Below are 21161 nucleotides of genomic sequence, written 5' to 3'. Positions count from 1 at the left end.
TAGGTGCTTAGCCAGTCCATCCATCCTTTGTTTCCTTCCTTTTTTGTTTCCTTCTTTCCTTCCCTCCCTCCCATGTGTGTTGAAGTTTGTAGCCTAGGATTACCCCTCCCCCCACATCTGTAGATTTTTTCATTTAGCACTTTGTTTTCTGTGTTCTGAAATTATGGGGAGATTTCTTGCATTATGTTGTTCAGATTTTTTGATTTGTCATTTATTCTGGGAGACCTATATATTCCTAAGGTTGAGTCTGAGTATCCTTTCTTGCAGATCTTGGAGATCTCTACTTTTGTAGAGATCATGTTTTCTTTTATTATTAATACTTTTTGCTTTTCTTCTTTTTAAAATTTTAAAATTTTTTATTATTTTATTTTATTTGAGCTTCTCTTCCAGATTCTCTTTTACTGCTGAGTTTTTGCATTCCCAATACATTGATTACTCTGTGTGTGTGTGGGGGGGTTGCCATTATGGATTCAATTTTTTTAAAAAATCCTGTCAATTTTTTTCTGCTGTATAGGCCACAGTTTCTGCTTTCATAATTCTTACTTCTCTCTTAAATCAGGAACATCTTACTGTAGTTCCATGCCTTCTTAGAAAACCACAGGATTCTATGCCCCATCCTATGTTGATTCACTTTCCTATGTTTTGAAATTTATATTCAGAGATTCCTAAACTCATTTTGATGATCTGAAGACCATATTACCTTCTTTTATTAATAAGCAAATAATTTGCTTATGCTCAATCTTTAACTGAGTTTTGTTCCTCCTGAGACTTTTGGTAATTTCAGTCTTATTTTTTTTCTTTTTTTTTCCTCAATTCCTCACATTTTGGCTCCTTCCCCCTTTGGGGGGGTTTTCTTGGGAGTTAGGATGAAAAACTATTGTCTCAGACTCTTCCCATCATGGAGAATTCACTTTATGTCCCAGGTGACTTTTGGAGAAAATAGAATTGGCCTCACCTGTATGCCAGGACCTTTTCCTGGTGAGTTACTCAAATAGCATCTTGCTGCAATTTTCTCTGTTCCTCAGTTTTCTGGCTGAGTACTATTGTAGCTAAGTGTACTGGCACCCTTCTGTCCCAAGGAGGCAAGATTCTACAGGGAGAGAGGGAGGGAGACAATGAGAGGGAAGCCTGTGGGTTGCCTTGTGCCCCACTACAAAGTGGCCAATGCCAAATGCTATGGATTAGGAATTAGCCTTCCTTGTTTTTAGTTCATTGAATTGTTGTCTCATTAGACTGGAGTGATGGATGAGATTACTTTATTTCCTATGACTAATGCCTATTTTGGAGGTTGTGAGGATTGGAGATCGTTCACATATTATTGGTTAAATATGACCAGAGCTGCTGATTGATATTTTTCTTAGCACTTTCTTGGGTTCTAGTTCCTTACCTCTGGAACTTTCACCATACTACATTCCAGCCATTTACTTTGAAGTCATCAAACTCATGCCAGAATTTTGAGAAGGCCGTTTCTACTTCTAATGATTGTGTCTGTGGATAATTAGAGGTGGAGAGGAAAATGACTAGGGAAGAAGGGAATGACATTGTCTGGAATTCTTGCTTCTGGACTTCATGCCTAAACTCCAATTCTTTACTCCCACTAAAGAGATAATAATTATTTGGAAGCATCATTGAAAACAGTTACTCAATTATTTCCTCAAAAAGGAGTATTAAATGATTTAGTTATTTAATCAATTTCACATCTAGGGGGCAGCTAGGTGGTGTAGTGAATAGAGCACTGGCCCTGGATTCAGGAGGACCTGAGTTCAAATCCAGCCTCAGACACTTGACACTTCACTTAACCCCAATTGCCTCACAAAAAAAAAATCACATCTAGGGTGGTTTTTTTTTTTGAAGCAAGGTGTGTGTGTGTGTGTGTGTGTGTGTGTGTGTGTGTGAGAGAGAGAGAGAGAGAGAGAGAGAGAGAGAGAGAGAGAGAGAGAGAGAGAGAGAGAGAGAGAGACACGGAGGGAGAGAGAGAGGGGAGGTAGTTTGAAAGCCTTAAATCTAAGAATTATATCATGGTGATTGTTGTTTAACTAATAGTACTTTTAATAACCTTAAAGAAGACAGCTGTGGTGCAATGGAAGAAGCATGAGATTTGATTCAGAAGGTATGAGGTTAAATTCTAATTCTCCTCCTTCCTAGCTTCAGATGTTTGAGGAAGTCATGTAACCTCTTTAAGTCTCATTTTCCTCATTTGAGAAGTGGGACTAATACTTGTCTTACCTACCCTGAAGGGTTATTCTAACAGTCAAGAATTCTGTTGGATGGAAATGTGCTAAATAAGTGACTGCTATTCCAAAATAAAATAAAATCTGGTAAACTCATCAACTTGACTATCTGGCTGTTAAGAGGATGTCAAAGCTAATAATTCCCCTTTCCCCACCCCCCACCTCACTTCAAGGTGTTGAGAGAATTTGAGATTTTAAAGGTACACAAACTTCTTAATGTGTGCCTTTTTCTAGCTATCACTCAATTAATACACTAAGTCTAAATGGTTCTTTAGGGGTTGAAGTATCAGGGTCTGTCGGGAAGACTTAAGTGATGAAGCCATTAGGGTTTGAAGGGAAATGAGGGTGGTAATTCAAGAACTACCATTATCAATTACCATCAATGCTCAGGCACTCAGTCAACAGGAGCCTAGTTAATTCCTTCATGTTTTTCAGGTCATGGGAAGACTTTTTTTTTTTTTTAAATCACATGCAGCTGTTGCATTCCTCCCTCTTAAATGAATTGTTTTGAACAAGGCTTGTGAGAAACATCCATGACTGGCACTAAGTTCTTCCTAATTCATGGTATAGCTTTTCTATTTGTAAAATGACACTTGAAATGTAAAATTTGCTTCATTTGTCATCAGTATAGCTACATAACAGTATAGCTACATAGCAGTTTTCTCAACCTATAGCAGATCTCATTGAAGTTGAAAGCTTTAGATGGGTAGTAGCAGGAGAGAGCCACATTTGTGATTGAAGGTTTTTCTCTTTAAAAATTATAGCTAATATGGGAATTTTTCCATGACTACTCATGTATAACTTATTTTGAATTACTTGAGTTCTTGTGGGTGAGGGGTGTGAATGGAGGGGGTGGGGAAGAGAAGTTGGAACACAAAGTTTTAAAAAAATTGATGTTAAAATTTTGTTTTTACATATATTTTGGAAAATAAAATTCTATTAAAAAAATTATAGCAGGGGCAGCTAGGTAGCACAGTGGATAAAGCACTAGCCCTGGATTCAGGAGGACCTGGGTTCAAATTTGACTTCAGACACTTGATACTGGCTGTGTGACCCTGGGCAAGTCACTTGACCCTCATTGCCCCACAAAAAAAAAAAGGAAAAAAATTATAGAAACATAGAAAGTAATGTATAAAATATTCTGATCAAGACAGCTGGGTGGTGCAGTGGATAAAGCACTGGCCCTGAGTTCAAATGTGACCTCAGACACTTGACACTTACTAGCTGTGTGACCCTGGGCAAGTCACTTAACCCTCATTGCCCCACCCCACCCCCCAAATTAAAAAATAAATAAATAAAATATTCTGATCAAAACTAGAGAAGGTTCTGCTGCAATAAGCACTTATTAAGTACTGAGTATGTGCTAGGCACAGAGGATACAAAAAAAAGACAAAAGACAAAAGTCCCTGCTCTCAAGGAGCTCAAAGTCTAATGGGAAAGACAAAATACTAACATGTATAAACAAAATATATACAGGATAAATTGTAGATAATTGGAGCACGGAATGAATAAATAGGCAGTTTAAAGTCCCTTTTTATACAGATTCCTGGAGACCATTATTTGCTAAGAAAATATTCTTAAACATGTCTTGAAGGGTATGGACATATGTGTGGTGGGGGGAGATCATAAACCAGAGAGGAGGTGGTGTTTTTGTTTTTCCTTGGAAAGCAGATGTCTTAAAAGTCCTTCAGAATGTCTTCTGTCTCTCTGATGGCTTGGGAGTGTATAGTTAGATAGAAATTTTGCCAAGTTCATTTGCCAAATTTCAACATTCAGACTTGCTAATTTGAAACTTAACATTGCTATATGTTGTTAAATGCTTTGGCATTCTTGAGATAGAGGTGGAAATTATTGAAAACTTTAGACCTGGACCATATCTGGTATTATACTCGATGAAATGGTTGTTATAACAACTATACTGCCTCACACTAGTCACATTTAGAATGATTTAGGGAGAATTCCATAGTTCTCCCCACCCCCACCTCTCAAATCAACAGTAGTTTCTTATTAGAGTAAAGATGAGGAGCTGGGAAATATGTCATTATCTAAAGTGGAGAAAAGGGGAACAGAAATGTTATCATAGCTCAAATCCCGACATTAACTAGCTGTTTGACCTTTCTGAATATAATTTTTATCATTTAAAAAATAGGGATGATAAAACATAGAAAATATATAAATGCTATTTATTGTATCAAATAAGATAATACATATACTGGTTAATTGTCCTTCATGCTTAAAGAGGAACAATGTGACATCGCTATGTTGGAGTCAAGGTACGGTGCGGCTGATCAGACCAACAATGAGCTTGGAAGGCTCTATCACAGGTTGAGCACAAATAGTCTATATGAACATTGGGAGAGTATATGTGTCTAAATTTGCACATCTCATGTTTCTTTGGAGCTATTGTGACTGGCACTAAGTTCTTCCGAATTCATGGTATAGCTTTTCTATTTGTAAAATGACACTTGAAATGTAAAATTTGCTTCATTCTTCGTCAGTATAGAATCCTAGGTATGGGGGCAGCTAGGTGGAGCAGTGGATAAAGCACTGGTCCTGGATTTAGGAGGACCTGAGTTCAAATATGGCCTCAGACACTTGACGCATACTAGCTGTGTGAGCCTGGGCAAGTCACTTGACCCTCATTGCCCCAACTAAAAAAAAAAAAAGAATCCTAGGTACATAGCAGTTTTCTCAACTTCAATAGTTGTTATTGTTTTTGTTTTTCAGTTGTTTCAGTGGTGTCTGACTCTTCATGACTCAATTGGAGTTTTCTTAGCAAAGATGAGTAGTTTGCCATTTCCCTCAACAGCTCATTTTAAAGATGAGGAAATTTAAGCAAATAGGGTTAAATGACTTACCTAGGGCCACACAGCTAGTAAGTCTGAGATCAGATTTGATTCCTGACTCCAGGCTTGGAGCTAACCATTGCATCACCTAGCACATTAGTACTCCATTACAGTAATATACCACGGTTTGTTCAGCCATTCCCCAATTGATGGGTACCCTTTTAGTTTCTAATTCTTAGCCACAATAATAAGAGCTGCTATAAATATTTTTGTACATATAGGCCCTTTTCCCTTTTCTCTGATCTCTTTGGGATACAGATCTACTGGTGGTATTACTGTGTCAAAGAGTTTTATAGCCCTTAGGCCATAATTCCAAAATGCTCTTCAGAATTCATGACTCCACCAACTGTGCCTTAGTGTCCCAATTTTTCTTTATCCCCAATCTCCCCTTTTCTTATCTCCTTTCCCTCCTATTTCCCTATTGGGTAAGAAATATACCCAACATTTTTGAATCAGTTTGATGATTCCTTGTTTTCCTGTTTTGGGAAACAATTTGTGTAATATTAGAATTTTTATTTGTGTGTCACATAGAATTCACTTGTAAAACCATTTGGTCCTCTTTGGGTGTTCATTATGGCTTTTTCAATTTTATATATATTTATTTTTAAATTGGGTTATTTAAATTCTCTATTTCTTGTTCTTTTAATCTGGGTATTTTGTACTTTTTAAAGTATTTGTCCCTTTCTTCTGAAAGTTCTATTTTTATTTTCAGGGAGACAGATATACTCAGTATTGTTTCACAGGGAGCCCACTACTATTCGTCTCTTCTTCCAAACTGACATAACCTCTGGTGGATCTACATCATTGGTCCTCAAAGGATAAGTGTCTGCTTCATTTTCAAAGACTTCTTTATATTCAGGAAGAAGCTCATATGGAGTTGGAAGGCCTTGCATCAATGGGAGAGAGTAATAGAGCTATTTCACAAATAGCTGAATGTTAAAGGTAGAAAAGACTTTCAAGATTCATCACAGACTTTCATGGTTGGAAGAGACCTGAAAGGATCTTTAGCTCAAAGAATTCTCTTTATAATATCCCCAGCAAGTAGACATACAGTCTTTGCTTGGTAATCCAGTCCAACTAATTCATTTTATAGATGAAGCAATTGAGTCCCAGAAGGAATTTGCCCCACCATGGTCACAGAGTTAATTTGTCAGAGATGAGATTAACATTTTGGTCTTCTGACTCCCTAGTCCAAAGTTTTTTTTGCTCTGCACCAAGTTCCTAAATTAGTGGTATGTACAATAAATGCTACAGATGTTCAGAGGAGAGAAATGTCCATTTTGAATGGCTTTGTTGGGGAGCTTTCATGATGGAAGTACAATTTGAGTTTGATCTTGAAGGATGTTTTTGTTTGTCCTTTCTTGAAGAGGAACAATAACATTAGGAAGGTGAAGTCTTGACTGGCAAATGAATTGGATTTAAGTTAGGCAGGGCTGTTCAAAGTCACCAGCTTCACTCTCCTAGATGCAGTGGGAGTCCTTGGCCTTTTTAAGTTAAGGTCTTTCCCTGGTTTCAGTTTGGCCAAGGTAAAGTAAAAAGTAAAAAGGCTAGGTAAGAAATGAGACAAAAAGTGGCCTTTTACTTAGTAAAAAAAAAAAAAAGTCAATCTGGGAGAGGAAGACCTTCAGGGTTTCTGGCCAAAACACAAACAACTGCTATTTACACTCACTCTGAGCTATCAAAACCCAAACATTGGCCAAGTGAGTCTTGGGCCTGGACCTATTGTTGGCCAATCAGTTTGAGCCAGAGTGATATGGTCAAGTAGCTCTTTTGAATTCGAATTGGCTTTATCAAAGCCTGTGTTTCCAAAGCTGTTTCAAGAAATCATAAATGAAACTACTTGGGGCAAGAAAGTTAATTGTCACAGTTGGTTGTTTTTTGTTTGTTTTCTTAATGATAGAATAAATAAGTAGGGAAGAGAAAAAAGAAATCTGGCCCATAAATTCCAAGATAACTTGTGAGATTTCAGTGATCAAAATTTATATTTCTTTGGGTAGAACATCCCTAGGTAATAGTATAATTCCCTATGTGGTTAGAAGGAGGGAAGGGGAGGGAGGGTAGAGAGAGGAAGGAGGGAAGGAAATCTTGAAGGATAGGTAGGAATTGGATGATCATAGATTACAATGAAATAAATTTCCACTTTGGAACACAGCATCCAAAAACTCTTGATGATTAGAATGAGCCCAGCACATTCTAGGTAGTATCATAGTATGGGATGGTTTTTGCTGGAAAGTAGTGAGAGAGGTTGGAATTTAGAACAATAAAAAAGTAGTGATATATAACATTTCTGTATATTTGATTTCGAAAGGGCTTTATGCACTACATTTTATAAAAGGTTTTGGAGTTAGATTGTGGAGGACCAAATAATGGTTGACTAAGACTCAGCCCTGAGGCTGAGGAAATGGGTAATTGAGGGTTATCCCTTTAGATTAGAGGAATGTGTGTGTGTTTTTTCCACTGTAAAAAAAAAAAAAAGAAAAGAAAAAAAAGAATTATCTTTATTAGCATCTAGATTAAAATTTTAAAAACAATTCAGATATTCAAGTAAAATTTTTTGTTTTTCAAATCTAAATTTATTTAAAATATTAGGTAGACTTATTATTTTATTTTTCTTACTTGGAACTATTTCCATTCTCTCAGGGAAAACTAAAGGGGCTGTGATGTATCATATTTGGGTTAAATGATTTTTTCCTTCACTTCCTGGGGAATTTCACAAAAGACTGCTAGCTATTTAATAAGCTGCATTCTTAAACAGTTCTTGACAGGATATGAGGAACATTTTTTTCATATTATCTTTGATGTTCTTTCTCCCTTTCTCTAGGCAAAATGTTTCTCTAGGTGGAAAAAGAGGAAGGGATAATTCTAGACCAGGAGTTTTAATCTCTGGTCCAGGTTTATGGACAGATTTTATGGGTTTCCTGATCTTGGATGGGGAAAATAAAAAGATTTTTATTTTCACTAACGTCTAGCTGAAATTTAGTTTTTCCTTAAATGACGAAGGTAAGCAATGAACAGTTTGAGCAGTGGCCCTTAGGCTTCACTAGAACACCAAAGGGGTTTATGACATACAAAAAATGTTTAATAACCTGTGGGTTAGATAGTAGCAAGGCCCAAAGATTAAGAGATTAAGAAGATTAAGAATTCCCAAATCTTTTCTCTGACCCTAACCTGTTGGCTTCCAACCTGTCCCTCTCCTTTCCCTTACCAAACTCTACTCTTTTTCCCACCCTCTAGTCCTTCATCCCATCAATTTTCTTCCAGGTTACCTCCTCTGCACTAGCTACTTTCTGTTCCTTTATCCAATCTAACCTCTTGGTGAATGGACTCCACATCATACTGTTCTCTTTTGTTGAGTTCTTGGCCCCTTTTCATATCACCAATTGTGCCCTGCAAATCTCAGCCTTGGATAACGCTCACCATCAGCAGCCTTCATTCCTACCTATAAGTTGTTGAACCAGGTAGAGAAAAATCACTCACTGGGTTGATTGGTTCCACTATGAATTTATTCTACACAGCCTCCCTTCACTGCTGCTAGGCAACCCTTCTATGCCTCCCTTATCAAATCCCTATCCCTCTCTCCACAGCAGTTATTCCAAACCTTTTCATCCCCTTTCGAACCTCCCTTTTGTCCCCTTTGCCCCACCCTCTTATCTGAGAACCTTGCTTTATATTTTATGGAAAAAAAAATGAGGTCATTTGAGCTCCCTCTTCCTCTTCTAGTATCATCACTAGGATACCTTCTGTCACTAGCTCTTTCCTTACCCCTATCTCACTTAAAGAGGTGGCCTTATTTCTTACCAAGGCCAACCTCTCTACCTGCACTGGAATTTCCCATTCCATCCAGTCTTCCCCAACAGATTACCCCTTCTGTCATGTCTATGCTTCGCTTATCTTCAATCTCTTCCTGTCTATTGGTTCCTTCCGTACTGCCTCCAAATATCCATGTCTCTCTTACCCTCAAAAAGCCCTCACTTGATGCTTCCATACCTATCTTTTGTGGTCAAACTCCTTAAAAAGGCTGTCTATAATAGCTGCCTCCAGTTTACCTCCTTTCACTCACTTTATTAACTCCTTACAATCTGGCTTCAGACCTCAATGTTCCACCAAAACTGTTCTCAGCCAAGTTATGTTTTCTCAACCCTTATTCTTCTTGACCTCTCTTCAGTCTTTGGTATTGTTGATCACTCTCTTCTTTCTAAGTTTTTGGAATACCACTCTTTCCTGGTTTCCCTCCTATTAGACTATTCTCATTCTCCTTTGCCAGATTCTCATCCAGGTTACAGTCTCAAACTAAAAATGTCCTACTGCATTCTGTCCTGGGCCGCCTTCTCTTCTCCCTCTATAGTACTTCATTTTGTGATCTCATCAGTTCCCATTAATTTAATTACCATCTTCTATGCTCTAACCTTTCTGCTGACTTCCTTTATACTTGTTTGTTGTTTCCCTTATTAGATCTGAGCTCCTTGAGAGCCTGGACTGTCTTCTGCCTCCTTTTGTGTTGCTAGTATTTAGCATAGTTCCTGGCCCAAAGTAGGCACTTATTAAGTGACTTGCCCAGGGTCACACAGCTTGTAAGTGTCTGAGGTAGATTTGAACTCAGGTTTTCTTGACTTCAGGCCCAGAACTCTATTAAGCCACCTATCTGGATGTATGGGGAGTTCAGGGAGGAGTAGCACCTCTGATGTGAGGTTTTATTGAGTCTTTTTCAGAGCTGCACATCCACCTTTGATGTCCACCTATAACCCATCTCTCATCAAGAATAGCATATGAAGCAGTCACATCAAGGTGAAAAACCTTAGCGGGTAGGCTAAACCAGGTTGAGAGTAACTGACAGGCCTCAAATCTATTAGGGAGCTGAGGGATATCTACCTCAAGAATGTGAAGACTTCCTTCAGCAGAAGGAGTGAATGAGAACAATGGCCTTGAAGACAGCTGAGGCAGGTGCTGTGGAGCGCTTAGATGCCAAGGTTATCCACTTGCATTATGGGCTATCTCCAGTCATCTTGATTTTTGTCTAGCCACTGGACTTAGATGACTCTGGAAGAAGGAATGAGACAGATGACTTGGGCAAATCAATATGACCGTGCGATATCATTGGTCCTCTTCAAAATGAGGGATGAATGAGACACTTTTTAAAGTTTATTAACTGAGATTGCCTATCTTTAAATCAGGAAGCCTTTGACAAACCCCAAACAGGCCTTCATAATTGATGTTTATCAATTGATAAACTCGTCTTGTAAATATATTTTGTAATGTTTACTATTTTAGATAAAGATCCCTCTGTGTGTGGATATGTGTGTGTGTGTGTGTTTCTGAGACTCTGACCTTTATTTTGATTCACTGAAACCTAGAATCTTAGAGTTGAAAAGGACCTTAGAAGTGATTTTTGTCCAACTTTTTGAATAATTTCAGAGGTTTTTTGCATATGTTTTATGTATCCTGCTTTAATATGCAGAATTATGCTTAAATAGTACTTCAAAGCTATAAAACTTCTAGGGTTTTATTTTTTCATGAAATAGTGTCAATACAACTCAGAGTAATAAGAAGCATGCTTGAGGCTGAAGTAAAAATAGGGGAACAAAATCATTATTAAAACATGTGTTTCTCAAGGTGGGGTATAGAAGTAGCTATTCTATTCTGTCCTTGAAGGTTTTCCTTGATATTGGAAATTTGAGGTCATGGATAGGGTGATAAAAAATTGTGTTTTATTAAATGAATAAAAATAATACAAAGACTTTATTGTACAGGGAAGTTTTTGACAAATGAAAGCAATCTATGATGATATTTGTAATTAGAATGAGATTTTCTGTTAAGAATTTTTTTGGGGGGGTTGGTCTTCTTAATGGTTTCCTTTTCAACAAAAATGTTTTCTCCTTTTTAGATGAAACATGTCATTATGCAGACTTGTCAGTGGTTTTCTGTTTGGGGGCTAGCATTTATAGCATGAGGGCCATTTCAGAGGAAGCAACTCAAGTCACTTGCTTTTTTTCCCCAAACTATATAACAAAGAATATCTTTGACTGACTTAAATCAGGCCTCTGATAGAGAAACAAACAAAAAATAATGATCTCTCTGTGTTTATAAATGCTTCATGTATTAAGCTGCTGACGGGTCAGATAATTGGAGCACTGGGTTGATGGGAGGACTGAGGGTATCGAATTTCTCCTGTTAACCTAAATTAAATATAGGGGATCGCTCTGGAGCAAGTTCAGGCAAAAATGTATTTTTCTCATCTTGTGCTCAGTGAGCACTTAATATCCTGCCCTATTAAGTCATGCAGATATTGGGCATGTTTTTCTTCTTTAAAACATTACCAAGGAGAAAGTTATGGCTGCTCGGGATGATTTCCATTTGAAATACAAACTTCTTTGCAAATCCTGGATTGTGACTAGAATGGGGCCATCTGGGTTTTGCTCCAGGGCAGAAAATTTAGAATTTATCTAGTTTACTTGGATGCTAACCCCCCTTCAGCTTGATCCTGATATGTGTGCCTCCTCCCCTATCTATCCGTATTCCTGGAGCAGTTGGGTGGTACGATAGATAGAGCACAGGCCCTAAATTTCGGAGGACCTGAGTTCAAATCTCACTTCAGACACTAGCTGTGTGACCCTGGGCAAGTCACTTAACGGCAATTGCCTTAAACCACTTGACACTTACTAGCTGTATGACCCTGGGCAAGTCACTTAACGCCAATTGCCTCACCAAAAAAAAAAAAAAAAAAAGGAAAGGAAATGAAGGACAAGCAGCTTCCCTACTCCTAGGGCACAGGAGCTACTGTAGCATCCTAATTTTGGACCATGCTTCCTCCCTCTTAAGCAGCATAGAGCTTGGTTCCTCTCTTCTGGCAATAACACTTCTGCCCCTCAGGGCAACTCTACCCCCCTCCCTTTTGCTTCCATCAACCACCTTCCCAAAGTACAAAAATTCCTAGCAACAGTTCTGGTAAGCACTCATGGAAAATATAGAAGAGTTGGAAGATCATTATGAACAGTATCACTTCATAAAACAAAATGAATTTGTGGAGAGTAACCTGGCAAAATGCCTAATTAAGCTACAATATATTCAAAATAAGGATAAAATTGGAAGGGGAAACAAGCTGATAAAACATAGGAAAAATATATAAAAGTTTTTGTAATAAATTGTTGAAAGTATGAGGAAGTGGGTGTTTTATAAGGAAATCTCCATTTAAAGTACTATATAAATGTAGTTTATTATTTTTTTAAATGCTATCAGAAAAACCTGGAAAGTGCAAAGTGAAATGTACTGTATACAAAATAACAGCAATATTGTAAGATGATCTGCTGCGAATGAGTTAGTTATTTTCAGCAATGTAATGATCCAAAACAACTCTGAAGGACTTATGAAAAAATGTAATCCATCTACAGAGAAAGAACTGATGGTAATTGAATACAGATAGAAGAAAGTATGAGGAAATGATAGTGGAACTGAAGAAAACAAGGATTCCTAATCTATCTGGTCTTCCCAAAGATTCAGAGAAGATCAGTCTTGGAGGCAGCATAATTTTGAAATCATTGGGAGATTAAATATCAAGGTATCTGAAAGTGGAGAGGATACCAAATACTAGGAATTCTAGATGTTGAGTTCTTTAAAAATCAATTGAAAATAACAACTAGCAGTACATTCTCATTACTGTTAAATTTGCATGATAATCTACACATGGCATCAAGCACATCCTTGATGAAAGCCTGAGAACAGGCAGGTTTTAACGTGATATTCTATAGGAACTCACTACTTTTATAGTCACATTATAAAGTACAAAGAATATAAGATCACGGAGCTAGAAATGAAAAGGATTATAGAGGTTGTCTAGACCAATTTCATCTAATTTTTTTCAGTTATAAAGCTTTTTTTTTCTTCTATAATCCTCCCCCACCTCCTATCCCCTGGGAAAAACAAAAAGAAAACTGTTGTAACAAATATGCAGAGTGAAGCAGAATACATCCCATGTGGAAATATCCATGTTAAAAAATGTGTGTCTCACTCTATCACTTCATCATTGGTCCTTTGGAATCATGGTTGATCAGTGAGCTGAACAGAGTTCAGTTTCAAAATTCTTCATTTTTACAATATAGTATAAATTATTCTACTGGTTCTGCTCATTTTACTCTGCATCAGTTCATATGTCTTCCTCGGTTTCTCTGAAATCATTCCTTTCATCATTTCTCATAGCATAATAGTATTCCATTACTCTATTTTTTTCTGGGGCAATGAGGGTTAAGTGACTTGCCCAGAGTCACACAGATAGTAAGTGTCAAGTGTCTGAGGCTGGATTTGAACTCAGGTACTCTTGACTCCAGGGCCGTTGCTTTATCCATTGCACCTCCTAGCTGCCCCTCCCCCATTACTCTTAATAGAGCACAGTATTTCTTCTATTTCTTCTTCTCAATAGCAGGTGGGAGTAGAAAGCACTACAGGGTCTTATTCGTTAACAGTTTGACTGGCAACAAATGACAGTACCTAGAGCATTATAGTCTCTGTTTAACACAATTCTGAAATCTGTCCTTATACCTTCTTATCTTTCTGGGTTCAGACTTTGGAAATTCTCCACAAATGACCCCATCCTATCTTGTTCTCATCTTCTGTCTGTGATGCGGTAACTTAAATTTGTCTCATAATCAGCAGTTTGGAACTATGCCCAAAGGGCTAGAGAACTACATACTCTTTGATCCAGCAATACCACTGCTAGGTTTACATCCCAAAGACATCCTCCAAAAGAGAAAAGGGCCTATTTGTACAAAAATATTTATAACAAGTCTTTCTGTGGTGGATAAAAATTGGAAAGCAAAGGAATGCCCATCAATTGGGGAATGGCTAAACAAGCTGTGGTATATGATGGTGATGGAATATTACTGTGCTATAAGAAATGACGAGCAGGACAATTTCAGAAAGGCCTGGAAAGACTTCTATGAACTGATGTGTAGTGAAGTGAACAGAACCAAGAAAACATTGTACGCAGAGACAGTAATATTATCCGATGAAGAACTGAGAATGACTCAACAATATAATTATCCAAGGCAATCCCAAAGGATACTATCCACCTCCAAAGAACTGATATTGATTGAACACAGACCGAAGCATGCTATTTTTCACTTCATTTCTTTTATTCAAGTTTTCTTGTACAAAATGACTAATACGGTAACATTTTACATAATTGCACATGTATAACCTATATCTGATTGCTTACTGCCTCAGGGAGGGGTTAGGGGATGGTGGGATAAAATTTGGAACTCAAAACTTTAAATGAAAATGTTTATTAAAGTCATAATCATAGAACAGTTCTGTTGTCTATATTTTCCTACTTATTAACCTATAAGTTTTCCACTTCTTTATTTTACAACTTATCACCCTACCTTCAGTAACTACTTCTTAGTTCTCTGATCACGTTTGTATCCTATACAAGTGAACTGTTCAGAGTCCTTCAGATACCAAAAACAAACAAAAAGCAACTGACACAGAGACTGGTAGCATATGTGCCACTGTTGCAATCTGTAGTCCCCCATGTCTTTATCAAGGGGAAGGTGTGTCTAATCATCTGAGGTTGATCATTAAAATTAAATCAGTTCCTTTTCCTTTTTAGTTGCATTTTTGTTTGCCTTATTGTAGTGATCAGGAATGTTATTTTGCTTATTTTACTATGTATCAGTTCATACAAGACTTCCTATAAATACCTTATTCTTCCATCAAGGTACAGTAGCATTTTTTTTTTTTTTAGTGAGGCAATTGGGGCCAAGTGACTTGCCCAGGGTCACACAGCTATTAAGTGTTAAGGTCTGAGGCCGGATTTGAACTCAGGTACTCCTGACTCCAGGGCCGGTGCTCTATCCACTGCACTACCCAGCTGCCCCAGCAGCATTTTTTAAAAAGGTAACTTCTTGGGGACAGCTAGGTGGCTCAATGGATAAAGCACTGGCCCTGGATTTAAGAGGATCTGAGTTCAAATCCAGCCTCAGACACTTGACACTTAGTAGTTGTGTGATCCTGGGCAAGTCACTTAACCCTCATTGTCCCCCACACACAAAAAAAGTAACTTCTTCTAAGAAAGGATTATACTAAGTCCCTAATACCTTAATGTTGATAAGCTTTTTGATTTGCCTTCCTTCAAAGGGAATCAATCAACAGTAAGCACATTTTTTTTTGTGTGTGTGTGTGTGTGGGGCAATGGGGGTTAAGTGACTTGCCCAGGGTCACACAGCTAGTAAGTGTCAAGTGTCTGAGGCCGGATTTGAACTCAGGTCCTCATGAATCCAGGGCCAGTGCTCTATCCACTGCGCCACCTAGCCACCCCCCCCCCCAAGTGCTAAGGATGCAAAGACAAAAGTAATTAATTTCTGCCTTCAGGAAGAGCTCCTAAAAGTGACATAAAAAAACTAGAAAGAAGGGCAGCAAAGATACATATGTCACAGTTTGCTCTGTAGCCCGACCTGTATATGCATTTGGGAAAGGCAGGTATAAAAATGTAATATGCATAAATTTATTATTGGGATGGAATGAAATATCGGAAATTTTATTATGGGAGATGGGATATATCACATTTTAGGTATGATATATCTAATTGTGTTTTCGTTGTCTCATTTTAAGAAAGATCCTCTTTTTGGGCTTTGGATTGAGATATATGAGATACTCAGGATGATTATCATTGTTGACCTATAGGACCAGAATTCTTCATATTACACGAAGACCAAGTTTTCTTTTGTCTTTGCTTGTAAATGAATGACCCTATATTTTAATCTACAACATTCTTCTCTTTTGTGTTCTTTCTTCAGCTCATTGTGAAGAGTTTATGGATTAATTTATTAATCATCTTCAAGATCCACAGAGCCCTGGCAAAGATCAAGTATTAAAGTCCTTTTTTGGAATGTAAGTAGTCTCCATCTTGAAATCAGTGTTCATTCCTTGAATCTTTTAAAACTATAGTCACTTTCGGGGGCAGCTAGGTGGTGCAGTGGATAAAGCACCGGCCCTGGATTCAGGAGTACCTGAGTTCAAATCCAGCCTCAGACACTTGACACTTACTAGCTGTGTGACCCTGGGCAAGTCACTTAACCCCCATTGCCCCTCAAAAACAAAACAAAACAAAACCCCAAACAAACAACAAAAAACTATAGTCACTTTCTTGGTTTCTTTTCTCTGGCATTGTTATGACTATCATTTACTTCCTTAAGATATAATAAGTAATAACTACATTCTCTACTCTAGATGTAAATTGATTCTGGCCTTGAGTAACTCCCCTTCAGATGTACAAATATTAATTTAGATTATCCTGTAATACACACTTAATGATAACATTATCTTTCTATGTATAGCATTAAGTCTCTGGCAATTTAATTTATGAACTTTTTTTTTGGGTGGGCAATGAAATTTAACTTATAAAATTATTTCTCCCCTCCCCCAACTTTTCTTCTTGGTTTTAAAACCTTATTTTGTATTATGGTCATTTAACAGTCATTAAAATCCTATTCTTTTGGAAATCTCTTAGCTGGAAAGGAATAAAGAATTATTAATTTTCCCAAAGGTACAGAATACTCTATGCATATTAAATTAGTCCCTGTACTCAAAGAATTTAACCATACATATGTTAAAGACCCTTTCAGCACTTTAAAAAAATATTCTTTTATTCATATAACAAATCTTTATTGATTGCCTACTATGCAAAATGAGTATTTTAGTACTACAGTAATAAAAAAAAAGTCATAACTCTTTCCCTCAAGGAATTTACAGCTCAGGAGAAGGAATGGATATCAATACTTGTTATGTAAGGTAGGATATGACAGATTTTTTGAGCAGACAAACAATATGATACAGGAGTCTTCTTGGGAATCAGAGGAATCTTCTCCTAGGTGCTGGCATTTTAGCTGATTCCCTGAGTATGAATGAAATTCAAAAACTATGTTTGTTGACCTTATATTTAATAAGCACCCTGGATATTAACATTAAATTTTGACAGACTTATTTCCAAAATGGTATTTGGAATTCAAGAGCCACAGCTAGGGAGCTGGCCTTGGAGTTAGGAAGATAGGTTTTAAGTTATGCATCTAAAACATACTGGCCATGACCTTGGGCAACTCACTTAATCTTTAATTTCCCCTGGTGATTCTTTAACATTATAAATTACAGACCAGTTGCTTATCAGCATCAGTAGAGGGAATCCTTACATCAATAAAAATCTTAGGTCTGCACTTTTAAAAAAATGAATTAGACTGATACCTAAATCTTAGAGAAAAGTTGACACCTTACAATTTGTACCATTTTCTTCCCCTGTCCTCCAGATTTTTAAAGATTATTGCTTTAAGCCAAGTTGCCTGATTGACTCCCCCCCACCCCCAATATAATTATGATGATAATCCTCTTAAACCTTTGCTGTGGGCACAATTACCAGAGTTACAAGTGCATATTATCATGTTTGAAAGGCATTTGTGGTGGGTTGGAGTAAACATTGGACTGGCAGTAAAAAGGAGGTTCTAGGTCTAGCTCTTCCACACTGGTTTATATGACCATGGGCATATCACCCGACCTCTCTGGTCTTTAGTTTCTTTATCTTTTAATGAAAGAGTTAGATTAGATGATCTCCAAATTCTCTTCCAGATCTAAGATCCCATTCCATCCTTTCGCATCCCTTCTAATCCCTTCCTATTCCTTCCCATCTTATGGAATCTTCTTCACTGTAACTTGAGTATTCAAATTAGGCATATTTGTAGATCAAAAGTCTGGAAAGCCTGGGATACCAGTGAGATGCATTATCACGGAATCCTGAACAAAAGGAGAAACCAACAGAAAATTTGTTTTCTCTAAGAAATGGTGGTCTGATCTGTTTGGCCCTCGAATGGACACTCAGGCCCTTTCCAGATGGACTCAGATTGTCCTTTGTTTTTTTGTTTGTTTTTTTTTTAGTGAGGCAATTAGGGTTAAGTGACTTGCCCAGGGTCACACAGCTAGTAAGTGTTAAGTGTCTGAGGCCGGACTTGAACTCAGGTACTCCTGACTCCAGGGCTGGTGCTCTATCCACTGCGCCACCTAGCTGCCCCTGTCCTTTGTTTTAATTAACAGTTAATGACTAGGCTTAGATTGTAGCAAATATATCTTACTTATCTAGCCTAAAAGTGAAACTTAGAAGGCCATTTACTGTGGTTTCTCATTGTATTTGTTGATAATTATTTGATCTGCTGCTATATTTAGGTTTTCACTGGTGTAGGTAGGGAACTAGGCTGCTTGCTTCCTTTCAAGTAGCCACAAATAAGGAGAAAATAATGTATTCATCCTTTCTCAATGGAGAATAAATAAATATTTAGCATTTTGGAGCCATTAAATAATAGTGCCAATGAGGGCAAATCTCCCAGTTCAGTATTTCTATTTATCTTCATGCACTGTTTCATAGGTTGTATAATTAACTCCAACTAGCAGTTCGGTGAATGAAAATTTGACCTTAGATACAAAAGAGATTATGCAAAAAGATGTGGGTTGATAGGGCTCCCCCATTGCCACTGGAAGACATATTAGTTTTGTTAATAGTTGGTCTGGAACTTCTTATTTATGTGGCACTATTATTTTTGCCCCTTCATATGGCCCATAAATCATAGCATGACACGGTCCCTCACATAGAAAATATCAGACTATTCATCAATGGAGAATACATTTATTATAAATTAGAGATTTAAAAAAATAAATTAAACATGATCTCTGTCATGGAGGTTACAAGGTAATCGGCAATCAACAACCACTTATTAGACACCTACTTTGTGCTGGCAATGACAAACAGTGACAAAATTCAAACAGTTTCTGATTTCAAGAAACTTACTGGGGAACAGAATAATAAAATGGACATATTCAAAGTAGTTACAATATGAATTGAGGGGAGGAGGGAAGTTTTTTGGGGGGATATTAAAGGCTTTATGCAGAAGGTGATGATACATGAGTTGAAACTTGAAGGAAACTAGACATTCTAAGAAGCTAAGATTGGGAGGGAGAGCATTGTCCTCTAGGTATGGAGGACAGCCACTATAAAACTTGTAGCTGGTCTGAGTTGTGAATTTTGGTTTTTCCTATAAATAACAGGGAGACACTGGAGTTTATTAAGTAGGAGAGCTCAGGTCATGGTCAGAATTATATTTTAGGAAAATTGCTTTGATAGATGTTTGTTTGTTTGCTGTGGAGGCAATAGGAGTTAAATGACTGCCCAGGGTCACATAGCTAGTAAGTATCTGAAGCTGGATTTGAACTCAAGCCCTCCTGACTCCAGGGCTTTATCCACTGCTTCACCTCGATGGCCTTGAAAGCTGTTTTGAGGAAGGTTTGGAGTGAGTGTAGATAAAGAAGAATAACTAATTAGAAACCCATCACAACAGTTTTAGGTGAAATTCTGGGATAGACGAAGTCATTTACTGGGGTTTCCAATTGGATTTCTTGATCATTATTCAATCTGATGCTATCTGCTTCCTTCTTGAGGGACACCTAGGTGATGCGGTGGATAGAGCACTGGCCATGAAGTTGGGAGGACCTGCGTTCAAATGTGAACTCAGATATTTTACCTCTGTGACCCTGGGCAAGTCATTTAACCCCACTTGCCTTAAACATCCAGGGCCATTCCAAGTCTTCCCCTTAACATATTTTGCCACTGGACCCAGATGGCTCTAGAGGAGAAAGTGAGGCTGGTGAAAGCCTTCTCTCACTGAAATCTAATTCGGTGCAAGTCATGACATCACCCCAATGTTATGGTCCTCTTTGAGAATGAAGGACGGGGCAGCTAGGTGGTGCAGTGGATAGAGCACTGGCCCTGGATTCAGGCGGACCTGAGTTCAATTCCGGCCTCAGACACTTAACACTTACTAGCTGTGTGACCCTGGGAAAGTCACTTAACCCCAATTGCCTCACCAAAAAAAAAAAAAGAGAGAGAGAATGAAGGACAAACAACAACAACATCTACTTCCTTCTACAGACTAAATTCAGAGAACCTTTGAATGAGTGCTTTCAAAGGTTCATTGTTAGACTGAACCATTGGTAGAGAGTATTTGTTATTCTATTTAAAAAATTAAGAACTAAAAGGCATTATTGTTTGTTTAGAGAATTCTTTTAGGTTCTAAATGTTACTTAGCTCTCATTTAAACATGGAATTGAGCTATTTGGTTTGGGGAAGACCCCCTATGAATCCCATTTTAGAAACCAAATTTATGACCCTGGGCAACTCACTTAACCTTTGTGAACCTCAGTTTTCTCATCTGTAAAATTTAGATAATAACACCTTCCTCATTATCATCTCTATTCAGATGATTCTCAGATCTATATCTTCAGATTCTCCTGATCTCCAGTCTCATATCTCTAACTGCCTACTGGACATCTCAAACTGGATGTCCCACATATATCTTAAACTCAACATGTCCACTATCCATTCAGCCACAGAAAAAAAAATTAAATAAAAAAATTAAAACCACGCAAACAAACAAAAAGGGGCAGCTAGGTGACACAGTGGATAGAGCACTGGCCCTGGAGTCAGGAGGACCTGAGTTCAACCTGGGCAAATCACCTAACCCTCATTGCCCCACAAAACAAACAAACAAACATTCAGCCACACAGGCTTAAAACCTAGATATCATTTTCAACTCCTTATTTTCTCCTACTGCCATATTCAATCATTTAACCAGATCTGTTGATTCTTCTTTTGTAACATCTTTTGTATATATCCCCTTCTCTTCTCTGATACTGCCACCACCTTGGTGCAGACCTTCAGTATCTCCCACCTGGATTTTTGCAATGGCCTGGCTGTGCTCTCTCTCTCTCTCTCTCTCTCTCTCTCTCTCTCTCTCTCTCTCTCTCTCTCAAATCTCTCTCTTTTAGGCCATCCCCTACTCAGCTGTCAAACTGATCTTGCTAGACTCCGGTCTGACCATGTTTGCCCTTCTACTCTCCATTCAATAAATTCCAGTAACTCCCTATTACTACCAGGATCAAATATAAAATACTTTGACTTTTAAAACCCTTCCTAACTTGACTCCTTCCTACCTTTCCAGTTACTATAATGCATGTACCTTGTGATCTAGTGGCACTGGCCTCCTTGTTGGACTTTGTAAATGAT

General features: G+C 37.8%; 1 protein-coding gene across 8 annotated transcripts in view; it reads left to right on the top strand.

Moving 5' to 3' along the window:
- Positions 1–21161, top strand: part of PPFIBP1 (PPFIA binding protein 1) — a 239265-nt gene that overhangs the window by 61512 nt on the left and 156592 nt on the right. For all 8 annotated transcript variants that reach the window (XM_043967883.1, XM_043967880.1, XM_043967884.1 and 5 more), the window contains exon 2: positions 15862–15955. The gene's annotated coding sequence lies outside the window, so the exon portion shown is untranslated. The remainder of the gene's footprint in view (positions 1–15861; positions 15956–21161) is intronic.

The sequence above is a fragment of the Dromiciops gliroides genome, chromosome 5 (genome assembly GCF_019393635.1).
Source record: "Dromiciops gliroides isolate mDroGli1 chromosome 5, mDroGli1.pri, whole genome shotgun sequence".
NCBI classification, from domain to species: domain Eukaryota; kingdom Metazoa; phylum Chordata; class Mammalia; order Microbiotheria; family Microbiotheriidae; genus Dromiciops; species Dromiciops gliroides.
Note: the sequence above shows the minus strand (reverse complement) of the source record. Positions and strands in the feature narration are given on the sequence as shown.